Source organism: Thermobia domestica, chromosome 11 (genome assembly GCF_964235325.1).
Source record: "Thermobia domestica chromosome 11, izTheDome1.hap1.1, whole genome shotgun sequence".
In the NCBI taxonomy this organism is placed as follows: Eukaryota; Metazoa; Arthropoda; class Insecta; order Zygentoma; family Lepismatidae; genus Thermobia; species Thermobia domestica.
Window position 1 is genome coordinate 153,044,158 of NC_137464.1, and position 19,772 is coordinate 153,063,929.

General features: G+C 36.3%; 1 protein-coding gene across 1 annotated transcript in view; it reads left to right on the forward strand.

The window, feature by feature from the left end:
• Positions 1-19,772, forward strand: part of LOC145665322 (uncharacterized) — a 170,770-nt gene that overhangs the window by 21,602 nt on the left and 129,396 nt on the right. The gene's annotated exons all lie outside the window — the stretch shown is intronic.

Here is a 19,772-nt window from a genome sequence, read left to right on the forward strand (position 1 = left end):
TAGAAATATGTGACAACTTGCTATGGATACAGAATTAGTCCTCCTAGACGACAAGATTAGTGCAGAGAACATAGGCAGTGCTGCCACGCTAGGAAAAAGTCGCGCTTCTACTCTGCCACAGCTTATATACTATGATGATCTTAGTAGGCATGTTCGGTGTATATTTAGTATTAGAAAAATAATTCAAAGAAACCTGTTTGAAACATAAATATCGTATAGTTTTATTATGGACTTATTTTGAATTAATGCTCACCACATTCTATTTAAAGGATATAATTACCAGTTTGACTAGCAAACTTGAGTTATTCTTGGAGAAAGAATAAGATCAGTACATAGATCATTATAGACTTATTGCATATTTTTTCTTAAAATTAACTTTATTTAAGATTTTTTGTGTACGATGATCTACTTATGTAGATACCATAATATGTGTATCACTGTAATGTATTCAAACCTAAAGAAACACTGGTAATACAGACTAACTTTTCAATCTTTGTGGACAGATTCTTAAAAAAAATCTAATATAATTATTGATACACAAAGATAAAATGAAAGGAAGAGATATGCAATATTTTGAAACATTAGCTCTCAAATGTCCTAGACTTTGTTAGGATATGAGCTTTTATTATATTTATCCTAGTATACTTTCTATAGGAACGCGATAAATATTAATAATGTTAGTATGTCTTATTGACGATGATTCCAGCTAAACCTATTTCATCTGTTCCTTATGTACATTTGTCGAACGCAAACTTGTTAGAAGGTTCGATCACGATCTGACATACTATTCAATATCACCAAGTTAGGATAAATTATTCCTGTCCGGTGTGATATAGAGAATTAACTTCAGGTTAAATGACGTTCAATAAGATTTGTCACATCCAGAGATTAGTATTTGTCCCTGAGTCTGTCAGAGACAACCCAAAAGAAAATGAATGCAATTATGACTATAAGATGCTTGTTTTAAGCGTATCGGTAGTGTATATGCACGAGTCATTTTAGCTCAAAATTTTCTGATTAGTTGTTGTTTTTTTTTTTTTTTTTTTTTTAACTTTATAATCATGGGACCTCGAGATTAGATGCTTTCCGTTGTAGTGAACAACATACTAAAAGTCCCCAAACATCAAAAGTGTGGTACCCCGCCATATTGAAAAATGGCTGCCGTAATAAATCAATTTTTCCAAGTTGTGATCAATAAAGGAAATACTTAATAGGCATGGGGCTATGTGAATAGATGCCTTTTGTGGTAGTGAAGAACATACTGGAATTCTTCCAAAAGCGCAAGTGTGCCCTGGCCACCATATTGAAATCTGAACGTTGTAATATGAAATAACTAGTTGAATATACCCATTCTCCGCATTGGGGCTATATTTCGAAGTCAATGTCTGTGGGAGTATCGCCATTTATTTCAGCGACAGCGAAAACTATGGATTTGACACTAATATCGGTCATTTTGGGCTATATTTACATGTCTCGGTATCCCCTTCCCCCGCTGATCCCCGGCCAAAAATTAAAAATTCATCGCTAATGGAAGTGTCACCATTGATCACAGGGACCACGAAAATTATGGATTTGACATTAATATCGGTCATTTTGGATTACTTTAACATGTCTTGGTATCCCCCCTTTAGTGACCCACGGCCAGCAGTCAAATAGGGCGAATTTGGAAGTTAATACGATCAGAGTTTCGCCATTGATCTCAGCGACCGCGAGACATGTAAAAGTGATAGAAAATCGATATTAGTATCAAATTTATAGTTTTCGCGGTCGCTGAGATCAATGGTAAAACTCTGACCACATTAACATAAAAATCACCCTATTCGGCTGCGGGCCGGAGGTCACCGGACGGGGATGCCGAGACATGTAAAAGTAATCGAAAATGACGATATTAGTGTCAAATCCATAGTTTTCTTGGTCGCTGAGATCAATTTTGACACTTCCATTAGTGATGTTTCTTAAATTCAGCCACCACTGTATGTGGGCTGGGGGTCACTGGGGGCGGGATTCCGAGGCATGAAAAAATAATTGAAACTGACCAATATTAGTGTCAAATCCATAGTTTTCGCGGTTGCTGAGATCAATGGTGGTTGTGGTCGTGGTTGGTTGTGACTCCTTTTATTAAAATAATGCAGTGACTAATCTAATATGATTATCCTTCTCTCTACTTTTCTCTCTTTATTTATCCCAACTAGTCACAACAACCCATGCACAACACGCTCAGCCTAGCCTCTATCGCAGCTGGGATGCGACAGATTTTAGACATGAGCGCCGTAAGCTAATGTAAGCAAGTGTGTAACACAAAAATAGCAATTAAATGTTCTTGATTTTTTAATTAAAACTAACCAAGAAAAGAAAAATACAAGCAAATACAAATCTTACATATAAATGTATGAAACTGTAACTTTTAAGATTTACGTGCATGCACTAACTAATATTACTATTCAGCGTATATTATATAAATTCAAAAAATTGTACCAATGGAGGTGGCTTTATTCACTACGTAGCATTCTTTTATAGTTACCACAAATTCGTCCACAAAGTTCACGATTGTCCTCAGCAACGCAATCGAAGGCAACGGCACAATCCACAGGTTTGTTCGTTCGGCGAGGTCCCTGAAGGAGGCTAAATCTTCCAACTGTCTGCAAGCCACGTACTAATGCATTGTACGTGTAGAAAACTGGTTGTATTAGAATGTCATACACAAACCAAAACAATTATTCCATCGTATTGTTCTGCCCACGAGGTTTCGTAATGAGGAAATAAAGTTCAGTACATACACTCGCTTAGATACACACTTTTAAAATAGTACACATAAACTGCACTTCTGAGTATCACGCTGCCATGGACACGACGGTCCATCAAACTTGGATTCGAATACACGAATTGTGAAACTTCACTAACTAAACGCTGCTGATAAGCGAGAAAACTCACTTCAATATTCGAATATACACTTTTAATTCTCAAGTTAATATCTCGTCTTTAAGTACTCAACCCAAGCAATGGGCAGTTCACTTAACACAAAATTATATAATAAAACTTGAAAAGCACGGACGCCAAAGGTCTGGCTCCGATTCACAAAGCCCGCGAATGAGTTCGTTCGTCCAACGAGCTTCCACCTACAGCAAGGCGTGGGCGAAAGGTAAGAGTCCAGAAAGGGGGCAGACACAAAGAATGCAAGCATCATACGAACAGCCTCTTTGTTCCTTAGCCATATATGGTCACAGGATTGGAGCTAAACGCCCCAACACATACATAGGCATACCAAACTTATGAGAGAGGGCTTCGAGATTTTTCTTTCATATACGAGGCTTGTTCAATTAAATTCAAAATTAACACTGTCTTTCACATTTTAATTTAAATGTGATGAATTGGCTTTTGGGGCTGGTGACGTCCTTTTGGCTCCCGTAGGTGTGCAAGCAAATCGATTCAATTTGCGAAGAAACCCTGGCCGTCAGAGGGTTAATGGTTTATGCTGAAATGTAACTGGGAAATCACTATATTGTGGAACACCCTGTATACGAATTCGAGTCACTGGAAGTTAACTGTGGGAATCGGTATATTACAACATCACCGGATATAGCAGAACACATTTCACTTGTAAGGTTGCGCTACCTGTATGACAACAAGCCACCTTTCATATTTATAAAACCACCTGTAAGTCACCATTGGTAAAATGTTCATCATTATTTCATTTGTTTATATGCAGTTTATAGTCTTTTCTTTATTGGTTTCTCACCAGGAATGCACGTTTCGATCGGTTTCTCAATCCTTTTTCATTGAACGTACTGTACAACTTATTTAAAATTATAATAAACACATTAAACATTACACACACATACACATTATAATAAACAAATAAACATGCGAATTAACATTAACACAAAAAGCATTTAATCACTAAACAATAATAGAAAATATATGTATTGATTTCGGAAGTGCCGCCTAATATCGGTTGTGTAAATGCTGCCTTATAACGGTTTAGATGGTAAAATCGAAATCCCTAATACGTGTGCATAATATAATGTAATGTGTGTATGCATCCTTTTACAACAGGACTTAACCAATATACAAACCTTCTCATTCAAATGGGAATTGTTTAATGATATTTAAGCACCAGATATATACATCCAATGCAACACCAAAAATTATTATGCAAAGTAGCATACATATATATTCATACAAATGAAAACATTAATAAAGCAAAATAATTTTCAAAACAGACATTTCGTAAGATAATTATGGCGTTAATCATATATTTATTATTTAAAATACTATATATTGTAATTTGCTAAATATCAAAAGAAAATACCGAAAATATCAATAATCATATTGCTCAAACGGCAGATACATGAAAACATTTCAAATAAATTTAGAATTACATACCAACTCACGAAACAACTTCCTTCAATTTACTGTTATCTAAAACCAATATATCGAAAAAAAATTTGTTTTTCTTTCCTTCTAAATTATTTATTGCAACAACAAACATGAATTTACATTCTTACCAAATCATTAATATCAATGCAAACATAGACATGGGCATCGACACTAGTGCACGGATCTTTACAAGATTAGCGAACACACGACCGTTAATTGAAACAAGTACTCATAATACTGTTTTCGACAAAATGTCTCAATGGCAATGGCAAAATAAAAATTTACTAACACATTCAAGGGCATCAGTCGCAATCAAACATTACAAGAGGGATATCCTATCCACCTCTAAAATTATCAAACACTTACGATAAATCTTTTCTATTCATCTAGTTTCCCAACTAGGCATTCGAAAAGTAAAGAGGAGTAACTACTTCCGAACGTGAGCTGTCCTTTTATGACCTTTTGCATCACGTTAACATACGCATACATCAGAATAATAAATTTACGTAAAGATGCCGCTCTTCAATAGTCCTTTGGTATCTAAGAATAGCCCTAAACCATTTATTTTACCCAATTGCCAATATTTCCAAATATGATCATTTTGTTCACCTAATGAGCACTATCAATATCTATATGTCTCATTGATTTATGCCGAATTTGGTAACACATCTTTCATGAATGGAATAATTATCAACCCATTACTAGATCCTATATTGTTATAGCGATTAAACAACAAATCAAGAGTTTCCCTATGTCTTAAATTCAGTTTAAATTTCGTTATATTGTATTGTTATTGTGTAAGTTGATTGACAAGTACTAATTTAGAATAACGGTTTCTCTTCCAATCTAGTGAATATAATTACTATCAGTTAAACAACAAATAATCTGTTGGTTATACGCATTGTATTCGTAGAGTCATGTAGCGGAAGTTTCAATTGTTTCTTCTTTTGTAGTGAAGTAAATAAAAATTTAGTAAAATTAATCAATCAAATTTTTTCACATGCATAAATGTTTTTTTAAAAAAACTAAACAAAATTATGTTTTCTATCCCTTATGAGAGTCGTTGAGTAATAGATAAGCTCACGAAAATCATGAAAACAAAACTTTTTAAATATGTTTTTCCACATTGAAGTAGTTGTCTTCCTTTTACATATACTCTATTCAATAAAAATAATTAAAATGTACTAACACAGTATGTTGATATACATATTAAAATATACTGATGAAGCTTAGATGGCTGATCTAAATTTTAATATTTTATTATGAGGTTGATAAAATTTAATAACTAAACAGAAATTTATATATGTGAACAACAATGATATCTGACTTTTCATACATGTCATATCATTACACGCAAAACGATAAATATATATACTTGCATTATATAACATAACTAATAATCCTTTAAAGATTTTAAGACATATAAGTGACTTAAACGGCGATCAAGCCTTGCGAGACGCCACCATGTGAGTCACTACTTGACGACACAGGTTATAAGTCATTCATAAAAATGTAGGTTAGTGAATTGGTTCCGAAAACCAAAGGCGCTAACTTACAATCCTTCAGCTGAAGTGTTCAGGGTTTCTAAATTCCCTGACGATTCAAATGAACCGCTTCTACACTAAGATCTTTATATACCACCCTAGCTGAATGTTTTACGCATCCCAGCTATGACACATCCGAGTAAATTTCCAAACCCAATTGAGCTGTCAACATTTAGGCCTTTAGGAGGCCTTTCAAGAAAATAAATATAATGAAGAGGACAATAAAAGATATACCCTGGGGGGAGGTTTAATGTTACAGCCCCGTATCTCAACTTATCAACCATTTAATCATTAATATTATTCAAGACCTGCTCATACCTACAAAATTAGTAGGTTTACAAATATAATTATTTCTTAGAAGAACACTGGACGATGTAGACGTGCGGCCTAACTGCCAATTGCACTTGTCACTATCAGTACAAAGTCATATCCAGGAATATTTGTCACATTTGGGAATATCAGCATGGGAATCGTTAATTAATTAACTAGACTTTTGACGAATCTAGTTCAATATTTCTTGTATAAGAAAGGGAGAGTTATCATAAAACAAATTCAAAAATAATGTTTATTTATTTTCATTCAGAACCAAAACCAAAATCATATCAATCAAATTCAAAAGCAATGGTGTATACACAATCACCAATACTGGATGCGTTTCCCGCAACATGCGTTGCTGTAGCGAGGTTACAGTAACGCATGTTGTGGGCAAGGAACAATTGGTGTATAGACTCAGGGAGCCACAGGTTATATATATATATAAACATAGTGCGGTTCTATTTAAGTGTAGATGCTGTTTGAAAGCAATCCCAAATCGTCATTTTGTCAAGATTATTCTCTTAACAAAAGAAACATTGCCCAAAGCTTAAAACACACTTTATTTTAAAATTATAATTTGTAACGGTTTCGGACATCTAACATATCCTTCTTCAGACACTATCGAAAATAAGTGAAAATACAGACATATATACAATCATTGTTATTACAAAGTTTAAACTCTTTAACAGTCATATATATAGTCATTATTATCAAAACATTTAAATTCTTTTAACAGACATATATATAGTTGTTGTTGTATATAAGGGTCATAGAGGAAGAAATGGGAAGTAAAAGTATAAAAGGATGGACAAAAGAGAAGATAGTTAAGGCTTTGAAGGTAATATGGGAAAACAGTTATTGTATTATAGAGGAGAAAGTGGTAAAAATAAGAAAAGGAATCAGTATAGGTTCGAGGCTGAGCCCAGTACTGGTAGAAATAATTATGAACAAATGGGAGAAAAAGGTGAAAGAGAAAGGGGGTAAGAACTTGATCATGTTTTGTAGATATGTGAATGACTGTCTAGGCTTGTGGAAACAGTCATATATATAGTCATTGTTATGAAAAAGTTTAAATTCTTTTAACAGACATATATATATAGTCATTGTTGTTCCTTTTCTCTCTCTTTCTCTCTCTCTCTCTTTTCTTCTATTTGCTGAGGCCTTCAGCCAATCCCGTAAGTCTTCTTGTTCACTTTCCAACTAATCACGTTCCGTCATTTTTGGTTCTTATAAGGACCTTTTTTTTCTTTTTTGTCTATGCTATCCAAACTTCCTTGCCATAATACATTAATAAGTAAGCCTCCTGACCAGTTCATCAGTTTATCTCTTCCTACCTTCTTTATCCAATCTGCTTCTTTCCACTTCCTAATTATCATTATTTTCTCCTTCTCCAATACTTCCGTCTTTTCCCAATTAATTCCGTGATTCCTCTCCTTAACATGTTTGTATATGGCATTGGTATCTTTCTTCCTCCTAACATCATCTTCATGTTGTTTTATCCTTTCTTTCATTCTCTTCCCTCTCTCTCCTATATATGACATATCGCAGTCCACACAACACCTTGTAGATGACTTCTTCTTTCTCTTCATTAATCTTTTTAGTTCCTTTTCTATTCTTCTTCTTTATTGATCTTAATCAATTTTTTCCACCCTTTCTATAAGTTCTGACCAGTCTTGGGAAGTAACGTAACGCAAGTAACGCGTTACTTTTTAAGTAACGTTTCCTAGTAACGCGTTACATTTTCTCCAAAGTAACTGTAACGGTAACGCGTTACAAATTTTTAAGTAACGTACCTAGTTTGCGTTACTTTTTCGCGTTACATTTCGGATGAGTAAATACAATATATGTATATTTTTTTCGGAAACAAATATTTCTTTCCTTTAAGTGAATTTCTCAAAGTGGAACAATGGAGCATGAACGATGTCAATGACCGACAATTCCTGCACTGTTCGCCTTTTCCCGTTTCGCCTTATGACATCTAGCAATGAAATTAGCATGTAAAACCTGTTATCACTTTTCATCTTAATGCAAGGCAGAACGGGAAATCTCGATGTGCATTTTCCCGTTTCGCCTTACGAACTTTACGTTGGTAGGCTTGCAAATACATTCATAGATACAATTTGATTTGTTTATTTACATAACAAAATATAGTGCCACTTGCTGCTTTTGGAAGATGATGAAGCCTCAGGGAAATCACGTGTACTGATTGCAAGCACCTGGAAGATTTTGTCTTAGATTTTGACAGCTCCAAATCAATACATTTAGTGAGTGAACTACGAGTGCAATGGTACTGGTAGTCTATTTTACTTTGAATGGTGTTGTTTTTATAAAGATGGAGAACGAAAATATTTTATCGTTCGAACATTTGAAAGAATACTTTTTCTTAAAAGTTGAAGATGATGGCGAACAGCAGTGGCGTATTTAGGGGTGGGGCTTCCGGGCGTAATCCCCCCCCGAAATCTTACTTACTATAGTAAAGTATATAAAATATCTTGCAGAATTTTCACATTTTCAGGCAAAGCCCCACCGAAACAAAATCGTAAGTACGCCACTGCTGAACAGAATTTAAAAGTAAAGTGGTGCCCCGGCGGAAAATATTTATCAACAATTAAGGTGTCATAATGAACGACATTCAGTAAGGGTTTAATATGAATAAACGGTGTCCTGTTGAGCAGGCCTACTTTATTGATGTAATGTTGATGGTATGTAATATTAGGGTTCTTTTAGATCAGTTTGCATATCCTAAAGTCCCGTTGATTATAGAGTTTGGAACAACTAGCTTTAAAAAGCATGTATCGATTTTAGAGTTATTGGCAATTTTGATTCACCCCCAGTTCATGTGTTCTCATTTCGTCAGTTGTAGTGTGATGTTTCTCTATATTCTGTATTTTTAATTTTACATAGCAACATTGTTATTATTATATAATTAGTTTAGCAGAATAATAATAAGCAACCATTTTTTCTAACGCATAGGGATGGGCACGAGTCAAGCTAAAACTCGACTCGAATCCAAGTCGAGTTTCGAGTCGAGTCAAAAGTAATATTCTCCAGTCGAGTTCTTCACTGATTCACTGTTTTTGGCGTCGAGTCGAGCTTGATAAGTGGCTCGCTCGTTTTAACTCGTTTTGAAATCATGGGCTGATTACACTGGAAAGTGAAAGCCATGACAAATGTAAGATAAGCAGTAATATGGAATACTTTTAGTGTTGCTCACGAGAGGGAACACTGCTCGCATCTCGTCTCGTCTCGATAGCGAGACTACAAGAGATTTTTTATAACAAGCTTAGCTCGGCTCGGCTTAACTAAGCCGATGGCTCTAGCCGACTCGGTTGGGTGAGTTGTTGGCTCAGCTCACTTCTCGGTTTGAGTCGATAGTGAATTAGCTGTAAGCCGCTCTGCTCGAGTCGTTGACAATTCTAAACCTGGGCCGACCAGTTTTGACGATATTTGGCCAGTGCCCTATAACTTTTAACAACGTTTGGCTCGAGCCCGAATACTCAATCTAGACCCTCAACCCAAATTCAGTAGCTCGTGAACAATGTCCTTTACTCCTAGACTTCACGACTACAGAGGTTGGCAATCAACTACTTTTTTAGTATTCATATATAAACCGCCTATCTTTCATGTTTATACACAGTGTTATAATAATAATAATAATAATAATAATAATAATAATAATAATAATAATAATAATAATAGAAGAAGTTGTAGTAGTAGTAGTAACATTGATAATAATTGTATTGTCTATGTAAGATACTTGAAGAGAGTACTCTAAACTATACACCAGATTTGACTCGACTCGACTCGAAACTCGACCCGAATTCGAGTCGAGTTGGAGGAAATTTTTCAAGCCGAGTTCTCGGGTTGAGCTCAAAGATGTCTGTTTCTAGTCGAATCGAGTTTCAAAGAAAACTTGTTCGAATTCACTCGTTCCCATCCCTACGAGTAACGCAGTATGGCATTTTAGTCAATGTTACATTACATTAAAATGTTCATATAGTTGTCAAGTAAAAATTTGTCCTTGCGTTTACATAAATCGATTCAGAACGTACAATAATAATAATAATAATAATAATAATAATAATAATAATAATAATAATAATAGCGGTAGTAATAGCAGTACATAAAACTGAAGTAATAAGATTTTTTCCACATGTTCAAAGTTTCGGACCTAAAAGTAACGCGTTAGTAACGCGTTACTTTCGAAGTAAAGTAACAGTTACTTTTTTGAGGCAAGTAACGCGTTACATTTTAAGAGAAAGTAAAGTAACTTGTAACGCGTTACATTTCTACAAGTAACTTACCAAACACTGGTTCTGACCCCTCCTTTCTTCAATAAATTCTTCAGTTTTTCCGTTTCTTCTCCCATACCTTCTATACCTTGCCACTTTTCACTCTCATCCTCTTCATTCTTCTTTATCACTATCTTCCTCTTACTTAGTTAGAGAAGGAAGAAAAACGCAGGAAGAGGAAAAGAGTGAGAAAGAAGAATGAAGAGGATGAGAATAGAATCGCCGGTGCACATTTACTGTACAGATCCGTAGATTTGTAAAACTTACAGAACAAATGTGTAATAATATTTTAACAGACTAGTATGTTACTAATCGAAATATTTTGTCTTCTTACCTGAAGACATCCCAAATACATAGCTACGTAAAAATATATTAATGAAAGTCGAACCTGTTATGCGCGGATTTTCCTATAAGGTAGCTAATAACCATAGTATGTGAAGTAAAGTATCTGAAGTCAATGTGCTAATTCATGCTGCGTAACGACAAATGTCTGAGCGTTAAGAGATTCACATAATTGTGAAATTTACGTTAGTAATGTGTTATGTTAATTTGAGCATTTGTGCTGTATCGTCGGACCACACGAAAATCGAAATAAAAAATACCAAAATGTAGTACATTTCGTTAGATTAGATTAGATAATATTTATTAGGTTAGGGTTAAGTTTAGAGTTACCCTTCCATTTTTTTAAAAAAACAAAGTTAGGAAAATTTACAGGAGAAATGAGGTAAGAAATTATGATTTGGAGTTATTATGTGTTGTTTAGGTGTGTAACTTTGGCAGTAAAGTTATATTTAATACGAGGAAAAGATATGTGGAAGTGGGTACTATTTGCAAGACGCGGAAGGTTCGATGATTCAGCAGCGTGCCCATTTTATGACAAGAACATAACAAAATGAACCCTTGCGGGGCTTCTAACCTGTTCCTATTCCTACTCTTACTACTACTACTATTACACTATGGATCCGTGTAGTAAAACTGCACGTTTTGATGTTTTTACTGCTTTTTTGTAGGTATGAAACTGGAGGAGCAACTCTAAACTTAAGCCTTAGGTTAGGTTAGGTTGAGTTACAAGTCAATTATCTTGAAAACATACGTGTAAACTTTTACAACTTGGAATAAAAAAGCAGTATATTCGTATAAATATGGAGTCCGGATATAGGTATGGCATACGAACTGCAGTGCAAAAAACATAAAAACTTGTGCCACTAAAAAGCACAAATGCTACCTAACCGAGTCGGGGCATGGTGAAGCTAGTGGACCCTCACTCTTCCGAAGGGAGCGGACGCATCAGCGACGGCGTGTACGCGCGAAAGCGAGGGTAGTGAAAACATGTGGATTTTGGTAATGATATGAGTTTCAATAGCACTTGTCATACCAATAACTATCCACTAGTAAACATAAAATACACTGTCTGCACTGTTTGCAGAAACACATTGTCGTAGTGGCCACCTAGCAGGTTAGGTTGGTTAACTTACATTTAGTTAGGATATAATTCGATAAAATTCAAATACGAATGTCTGAACTTTGACACATACCCGCCATTTCCACACTGCCTTATCTGCCACTAAATCATAACATGTGTACCTCTCCGCCAAATAGTCCCTTCCGCCTCCATATGCAATGCCGCTTACATCGAAAACAACCAACAACAGACACTTCCTTAACTTCAACTTTTCCCATCACATGACTTTCATTCATTCTTCATCAGAAATCAAAATAAATTAACCAATTTACCCGTTAAATTTCCTAAAACTGGTCTGGCGATACAGCAATTGACACTTAATTTAGAACACAAATACACAAGCATTAAAAAATCGAGATATTACAGCTATAACATTTTTAGTACCGTACAAATACATTATTCAACTTGTAAGATAATTTGATGCCGTATATTGGGTTTGCACTATCCTCGTTTATATCTATACCCACCTTCGCTGACGCACACCCTCGCTACAGATCGGGTAACTCCTCTGCGCCCCTAGCGTAACTTGCTTAGATGGCATTCATGCTTTTATGCCCGGTTGCACCAACCGAAGATTAAGATCGGATAAGATAATCCATTGATTATTTTTATCTTTGGATAAGAATCTTACATCGTTGCACCAACAGTTTGTGAGAAAGGATTAATTTATCCACGAGTAATCGGAAGCTGTATAAAACTATGACGTTTATGGCATGACGTCATGCGATATCATGCATTTGATTGGCTAAAACAGTGCAGTAACAACTGAAAACTGATTCGTGTAGCATGTGGTAACTTTTGTACTAGATATGGGAAAAAAGCGGGTAAAGTTTACTGCTCGGGAAGGCAAATATGTTTTAATGCTTTTGGACAAACATATCCTTTAACAAATAATAATAAAGTCATATCAAATACTAAAAAGAAGCTGTTTCTGATATTCCAAAATATATCGCTTTTTTTTGGATAAGCGGAATGACGTGGAAGATCAACCGGCGAGAGCTCATGTAGTTCGGATCTTACATTAAGCTGTAGGACCGCATCTTATATAGCTTCGCTGCTGAAAGGGATGCTAAACTCCAAACCAAATCAAATATAGATATCTAAGGTCCAAATATTAAATTGAAAAAAAATAGAAGAATAGCTTTTTTTCTAGCAGATCAAACTCCTTTATCCGGCTGTTAAGAGACATTTTCAAGTAAGGGTGGTTAGTCCATTTTTGTTAAATAATTTTTGACTACAAACTACGCTAAGCTTCACACAAATACCGTCTTGTTTAAAATCCAACGTTCGGTATTTGCACTGAAGTATAGGATAGGATAGGATAGGGAGAAGTAGAGAATATTAGGATAGAATACGGTAGCGTAGGGTAGAGTAGCGTAGGGTAAGTTAGATTACGTTAGCTCAATGCTTTGCCAATTTTTTCAAATGTAGGGTAGGGTAGAGTAGGTTAGGTTACGTTAGCTCAATGTTTAACCACTATTTTAAAATTTAGGGCAGAAAAATGAAATGAAATCTTTAACGTCCCACGTTTATGCCACTTAGGCTAAGGAAGACAAGTGAATGATAGAAAAATTGGTGGAATGAGAATTGGAAGAAATAGGAGTACCCTGAGAAAACCTACGGACACGATCTTGTCCAAAACAAATTTACTTAGCCTGCAATCGAACAAGGGACCCCACGCACCAGAGGTAAGCGCTCGAAATGTAGAGTAGAGTAAGTTATGTTACATAACGTTAGGCTACCTTACAATCAATATTTAGGCCATTATTTTGAAGTGTAGAGAAGAGTAGGAAAGGTTAGGTTAGGTTAACTCATCATATTGCCGTGTCTCACCATCACACTGTATTTAACAGTTATATGAGTATGAGTGGGGGAATAATAGGGACATCAACAATGAGGTTATGTGTCCCCGTCTCGCCCCCCACGACTCTGTTCGAACCACCTTTTTAAAATCCAAATTTTGATATAGATTTACATCTACATCGCCTCGCCAGTTCCGCTAAAAAAAAAAAAAGGTTTAAGTTTACATTTACGTCGCCAGTTGGTTATACTTCATTCCAGAAAGTAGCACTGGTGTACGTAAATATCGTCATCTTTATAAAGTAAAGTTTATTTTAGTAATTGACTGTCGGGTTTGCATAATGTTACCAATTCGCGATGCGGTGCTGATTTAGGTATGGATCCAGCACTAATTTCCTGCATATATTTACTTCTTTTTCAGTAAATCGACTTTTTGTATCTTAAATAATCATTCTTGGGTGAGGCATTCCCTTGTACAGATTCATTTTAGGGGAACTTCAGTGTATGTATACGATAAGAACTATTGCGCAAAAGACATTAACCAACTCTTGCTAGATGGTCACTAAAAGCATGAATGCTATTTAAGCAAGTTACGGTAGGAGCGCAGAGGAGTGACCCGATCGGTAACGAGGGTGTGCGTTAGCGAAGGTGGGCATCGATATAAACGAGGATAGTGCAAACACTATATATGGCATCAAATTACCTTACATGTTGAATAATGTATTTGTTCGTTAGTAAAAACGTTATAGGTAATATCCCGATTTTTTATTGCTTGTATATTTGTGTTCCAAATTAAGGGTTAAGTGCTGTATCGCCGGACCAGTTTTAGGAAATTTACCGGGTAAATTGGTTAATTTATTTTGATTTCTGATGAAGAATTATTGAAAGTCATGCGATGGGAAAAGTTGAAGTTAAGGAAGTGTTTGTTGTTGGTTGTTTTCGATGTAACCGGCATTACATATGTAGGCGGAAGGGACTATTTGGCAGATAGGTATACTTGCTATGATTTATGGCGCGTATGTGTCAAAGTTCAGACACTCATATTTGAGTTTTATCGAATTATATCTTAACTAAATGTAAGTTAACCAACCCAACCTGCTAGGTGGCCACTACGACAATGTGTTACTGCAAACAGTGCAGATAGTTATTAGTATGAACCCATGACAAGTGCTATTGAAACTCGTATCATTACCAAAATTCACATGTTTTCACTCCCTAACTTGCACGCGTACACGCCGCTTCGCGCCCGCTCCTTTCGGATACACTTCTTCGCTATCGTGTGAGTCCACTAGCTTCGCCCTGCCCCGACTGGGTTGGTAGCATTTCTGCTTTATAGTGGCCACCTAGTACAAGTTGTTTTGTTTTTTGCACTGTAGTTTTTATGCCATACCTATATCTGGACTCCATATTTATACGAATATATTGATTTTTTATTCCAAGCTGTAAAAGTTTATACGTATCTGTTTTTCGAGATAATTGACTTGTAACTCAACCTAACCTAACCTAAGGCTTAAGTTTAGAGTTGCTCCTCCAGTTTCATACCTACAAAAAAGCAGTAAAGACATCAAAACGTGCAATTTTACTATCCGGATCCACAGTATAAGCAGTAGTAGTAGTGAGAGTAGGAGTAGGAACGGGTTAGAAGGGTTCTGCTCTTGACATAAAATGGTCACGCTGCTGAATCATCGAACCTTCCGCGTCTTGCAAATAGTATCCACTTCCACATATCTTTTTTCGTATTAAACATAACTTTACTGCCAAAGTTACATACCTAAACAACGCATAAAAACTTCAAATCATCATTTCTTACTGCATTTCTCCTGTAAATTTTCCTAATTTTTATATAAAAAAACGGAGGGGTAAGTCTAAACTTAACACTAACCTAATATAATGTAATCTAATCTAATCTAACGAAATGTATTTTTTTTTGCTTCGATTTTCGTGTAGTCCGACGATACAGCACAAATGCTCAAATTAACATAACACATTACTAACGTAAATTTCACAATTATGTGAACCTCTTAAGCTCAGACATTTGTCGTTGCGCAGTATGAATTAGCACATTGTCTTCAGCAGGGGCGGCGATCGCCCCCCCCCCCCAGAAGACGAAACTTACTTATTTTATATATATAAATAAAACCCATCAAAAAGTTTGGAGCCCTTAAAAGTAGCAGTATGAGAACCCACCGCCCCCCCCAGAAGTCGGTCCTGGATCCGCCCCTGGTCTTCAGATACTTTACTTCATATACTGTGATTAATAGCTACCTTATAGGAAAGTCCACGGGGAAGGTTCTAGATTACTGGGAAGGTTCTAGATTACTGTAGGTTAGTAGCTCGGTTGATTTCTTTCTGTACTAAAGTATATACATTTAATTTACACAGTACAGCCGAGCGAGCGTTAGCGAGTGAAGGCGGGTTAGAGCCCCGCACGGCACGTTGATTTCTGTCTTTATTACTGATCAATGGGAAGGGGGACCAGTAATCTAGAATCTTGCCAAGTCCGCGAATAACAGGTTCGACTTTCACTAATATATTTTTACGTAGCTATGTATTTGGGATGTCTTCAGGTAAGAAAAAAACATATTTCGATTAGTAACACATTAGTCTGTTAAAATATTATTACAAATTTGTTCTGTAAATTTTACAAATCTATGGATCCGTGCAGTAAAGGTGCACCGGAAATTATAATGAAAATTTGCTTATATTTTTTAAAAATATATTACACATCAAGTATAGGGGCACGATTATTGGTAGAAGCACGATGGCAGCAATCAATAGTTTTTATTGTAAAATTTGCAGAACATGCTAGCAGATTTAATGTTAGGATGAGAGCAATTCTAGTGTATGACATACAAAGTTAATGTTCCAATTTTCTGCTTCGGTTTATTACTTTTCTTTTCACACTTATTTCTGCAGTATTTAATATACAAGGGCATATTCAGCCCAAATAAACCAAAATTGTAAAGATTTAAAATGCCAATAGACCTGTTAAATGAACGAATGTTGCAGTGTATACCATAAAATATAATTGACCCCAAGAGAGCGTCTTGCAGCAAGGTCGAATCTTATAAATATAATTACCTTAAATGTTAGGTAAATTTAACCTACATTGTCCAACTCTACTAGGTAGCCACTAAAAACTACACTTCTTCAATTCACAAACTATAATAAATAAGTCAATGAATATAATGAATTAGTGCAAGTATGCTACTTTAATCGGTCCATTGTAGTAATGACAGATATTTATTGATACAAATATCACTTTCTTGCTTTAGGAACAATTGAAATAAGCACAGTAACACCATTTATAGCCACATAACCACATAAATAGCCAAATTATTGATATCTTCTGCAAGCAATCCTGCAACAAAACAGAGTACTTCGACGGGAGAAAACAATTACAAAATGCATCATCGTTGAAGTATTCAAAAGGATTTTCCTTGTCTCATTATTCTTCTAGGTCGGATAGCATATTCTATCTGTTCGAGCACTTCAGATTCACCTAAAATATCCAAATCTTTTGCAAGCATATTCACTCTACTCACAGCTGATCCATTCCATTCCATTCCATTCGGCATCTGTAAAATGCCGTGTAGTTTGGCCCAAACATAAATTCAAATGGCCTGTTCCCTATAAATGTCCAAAATAGGATTGTATTAATAGTACTGTATCACATTTGAATGCTAGAGGAAAAGGTAATAGTATACATGAGAAGACCCTGTCTTCCGTGCGCGAGGATACTTCATATTATATATTTATACGTTACCAAATTAAATCACTGCGTTGTCTTCATAATATGTGCTTAGCATTCTATTTTAACTTTCTAGAATAAATTTTGTTGATTTCGATTCGAAAAATGTTAAATATTTTTAAATTTATATCATGATGCAGACCAAAATCCTTGTTGCATATAATGTAATGCGCTATAGCATATAAAGTACAAGGGCAAATAGGTACGTTCTTTTTTTATTTTCGTATCAGTGGATAAGTAAATGAAAGTGGGTTTGTTACCCCCTTTCTAAGTTCGTAGATACTCATTGAATAATCCCTAAAAGTATGAGCGTCCAGCTCCTTCTGGAACTGCTCCGGTCTTACGTATACTATATCCGAGGAAAAAACTGGGAGTTTAAACGTTACACAGCTGATCACGACGTTATCAAGGATTAAACTCCCGTTTTCGATGGCTAATCTTAATTCGACGATCTGGCAATATAATCTTCAGATCAGTGTTGGTGCAACACATTATCCTCACTGCGATGATTAACTTTAGTTTAATCCCTATCCACGGATGAATCCTCGGTTGGTGCAACCGGGCATTAGTGACCATCTAGCAAGAGTTGGTTAGTTTCTTTTGCGCAATAGTTCTTATCGTATACATACACTGCCCCTAAAATGAATCTGTAGAAAGAAATGCAAGTCCTCACCCCAAGAATGATTATTTAAGATACAAAAAGTCGAAAGCAGTATATATGCAAGAAATTTGTGCTGGATCCGTATGTAAATCTGCACTGCATCGCCAATTGGTAACATTATGCAAACCCGACAGTCAACTATTAAAATAAACTTTACTTAATTAAGATGATCATATTTACGTACACCAGTGCTACTTTCTGGAATGAAGTATAACCAACTGGAGATGCAAATGTAAACTTAAACCATTGCTATTTTTTTCAATGGAATAGTTATGTGGAATTATTGATCAATTATTGCATATTTAACTTTATGCTCCTCTGTGAAATTATATTTCTTTCTTAATGTCTGAAAAAGTGAGATTTTGAGATACGACCCTTCTTCAAATTGTTGACGAACATACAAGTAGTAATGGCCTGACCTGATCGAACTTTTGATCATTCAATTTGGGGCCACCCAGGGGCGGATCCAGGGGGGGGGTGATCGGGGCGATCGCCCCCCCCAGAAGAGGAAACTTTCTTATTTTATATATATAAATAAAACCCATCCCAAAGTTTCGAGCCCTTAAAAGTAGCAGTATGACAACCCACCGCCCCCCCCCCCAGAAGTCGGTCCTGGATCCGCCCCTGGGGCCACCATGAACCATAGTGAATGAATCAGGGATGCTTTGGCCCGGGATTGCGTCACCTATTGAAATTTTGCTTATGCTTATTCAGGGGCCATGCACGCTGGTGCGAATGAGTCAGAGGTATTCCCTGACCAGGATAGCAGTGCGGTTTTGGGAGGATGGCGCTGCTGTTGTGTTTACATCAGTTTCTTGGCAAGCGCGGTGGGATAGGGGAGCGGAGAGTTTCACTCTGCAGTGTATCCAACGGTTTTTAAAAGTTGCAGTTTGGATGTTATGCATAGCCTAATCTCTTTCCGTTTAATAAAGAACGCCGTAAGTTATGTGGTTGTAGTGAACCATTCCTGCAGTAATGCACCCCAGTAGCACAGTTGATGGGCCGATGTCGATCAACATGGGAATTTTTGGTGGGATCGATGTCGCTGTCGATGACGATCGATGCAGAATGGCAAACATTTTTTCGACATTGGCCAATATCGGCAAATCTATGTCGATCGACATCGGTGTCGATGTTGATCTATGTGGGTCCCATGTGGATTCTTCCAGATCAATGTTGGCCCCACATTAATCCATGTAGCCCCATCTAGATCTGCCTTATATCAACATAATCGATCTTGGTCCCTGGTTGAACAATACCGGCCTATGTGGGATCAATGTCGGCCCATCTAGATCTGCCCCATACCCACATCGTCGTTCGAGCTCCCTAGTTGACCTATGTGGGATCTATGTTGAACCACCCAGATCTTCCCTGAACCCATATCTTCGTTCTAGCTCCCATAGTTGATCGATGTGGATCTATGTGGGATCCATGTTGGCCCATCTAGACCTTCCCTATACCCACATCGTCGTTCTAGCTCCCTGGTTGACCGATGTGGAATCTATGTTGAACCACCCAGATCTCCTCCATACCCACATCGTCGTTCTAGCTCCCATGGTTAACCGATGTA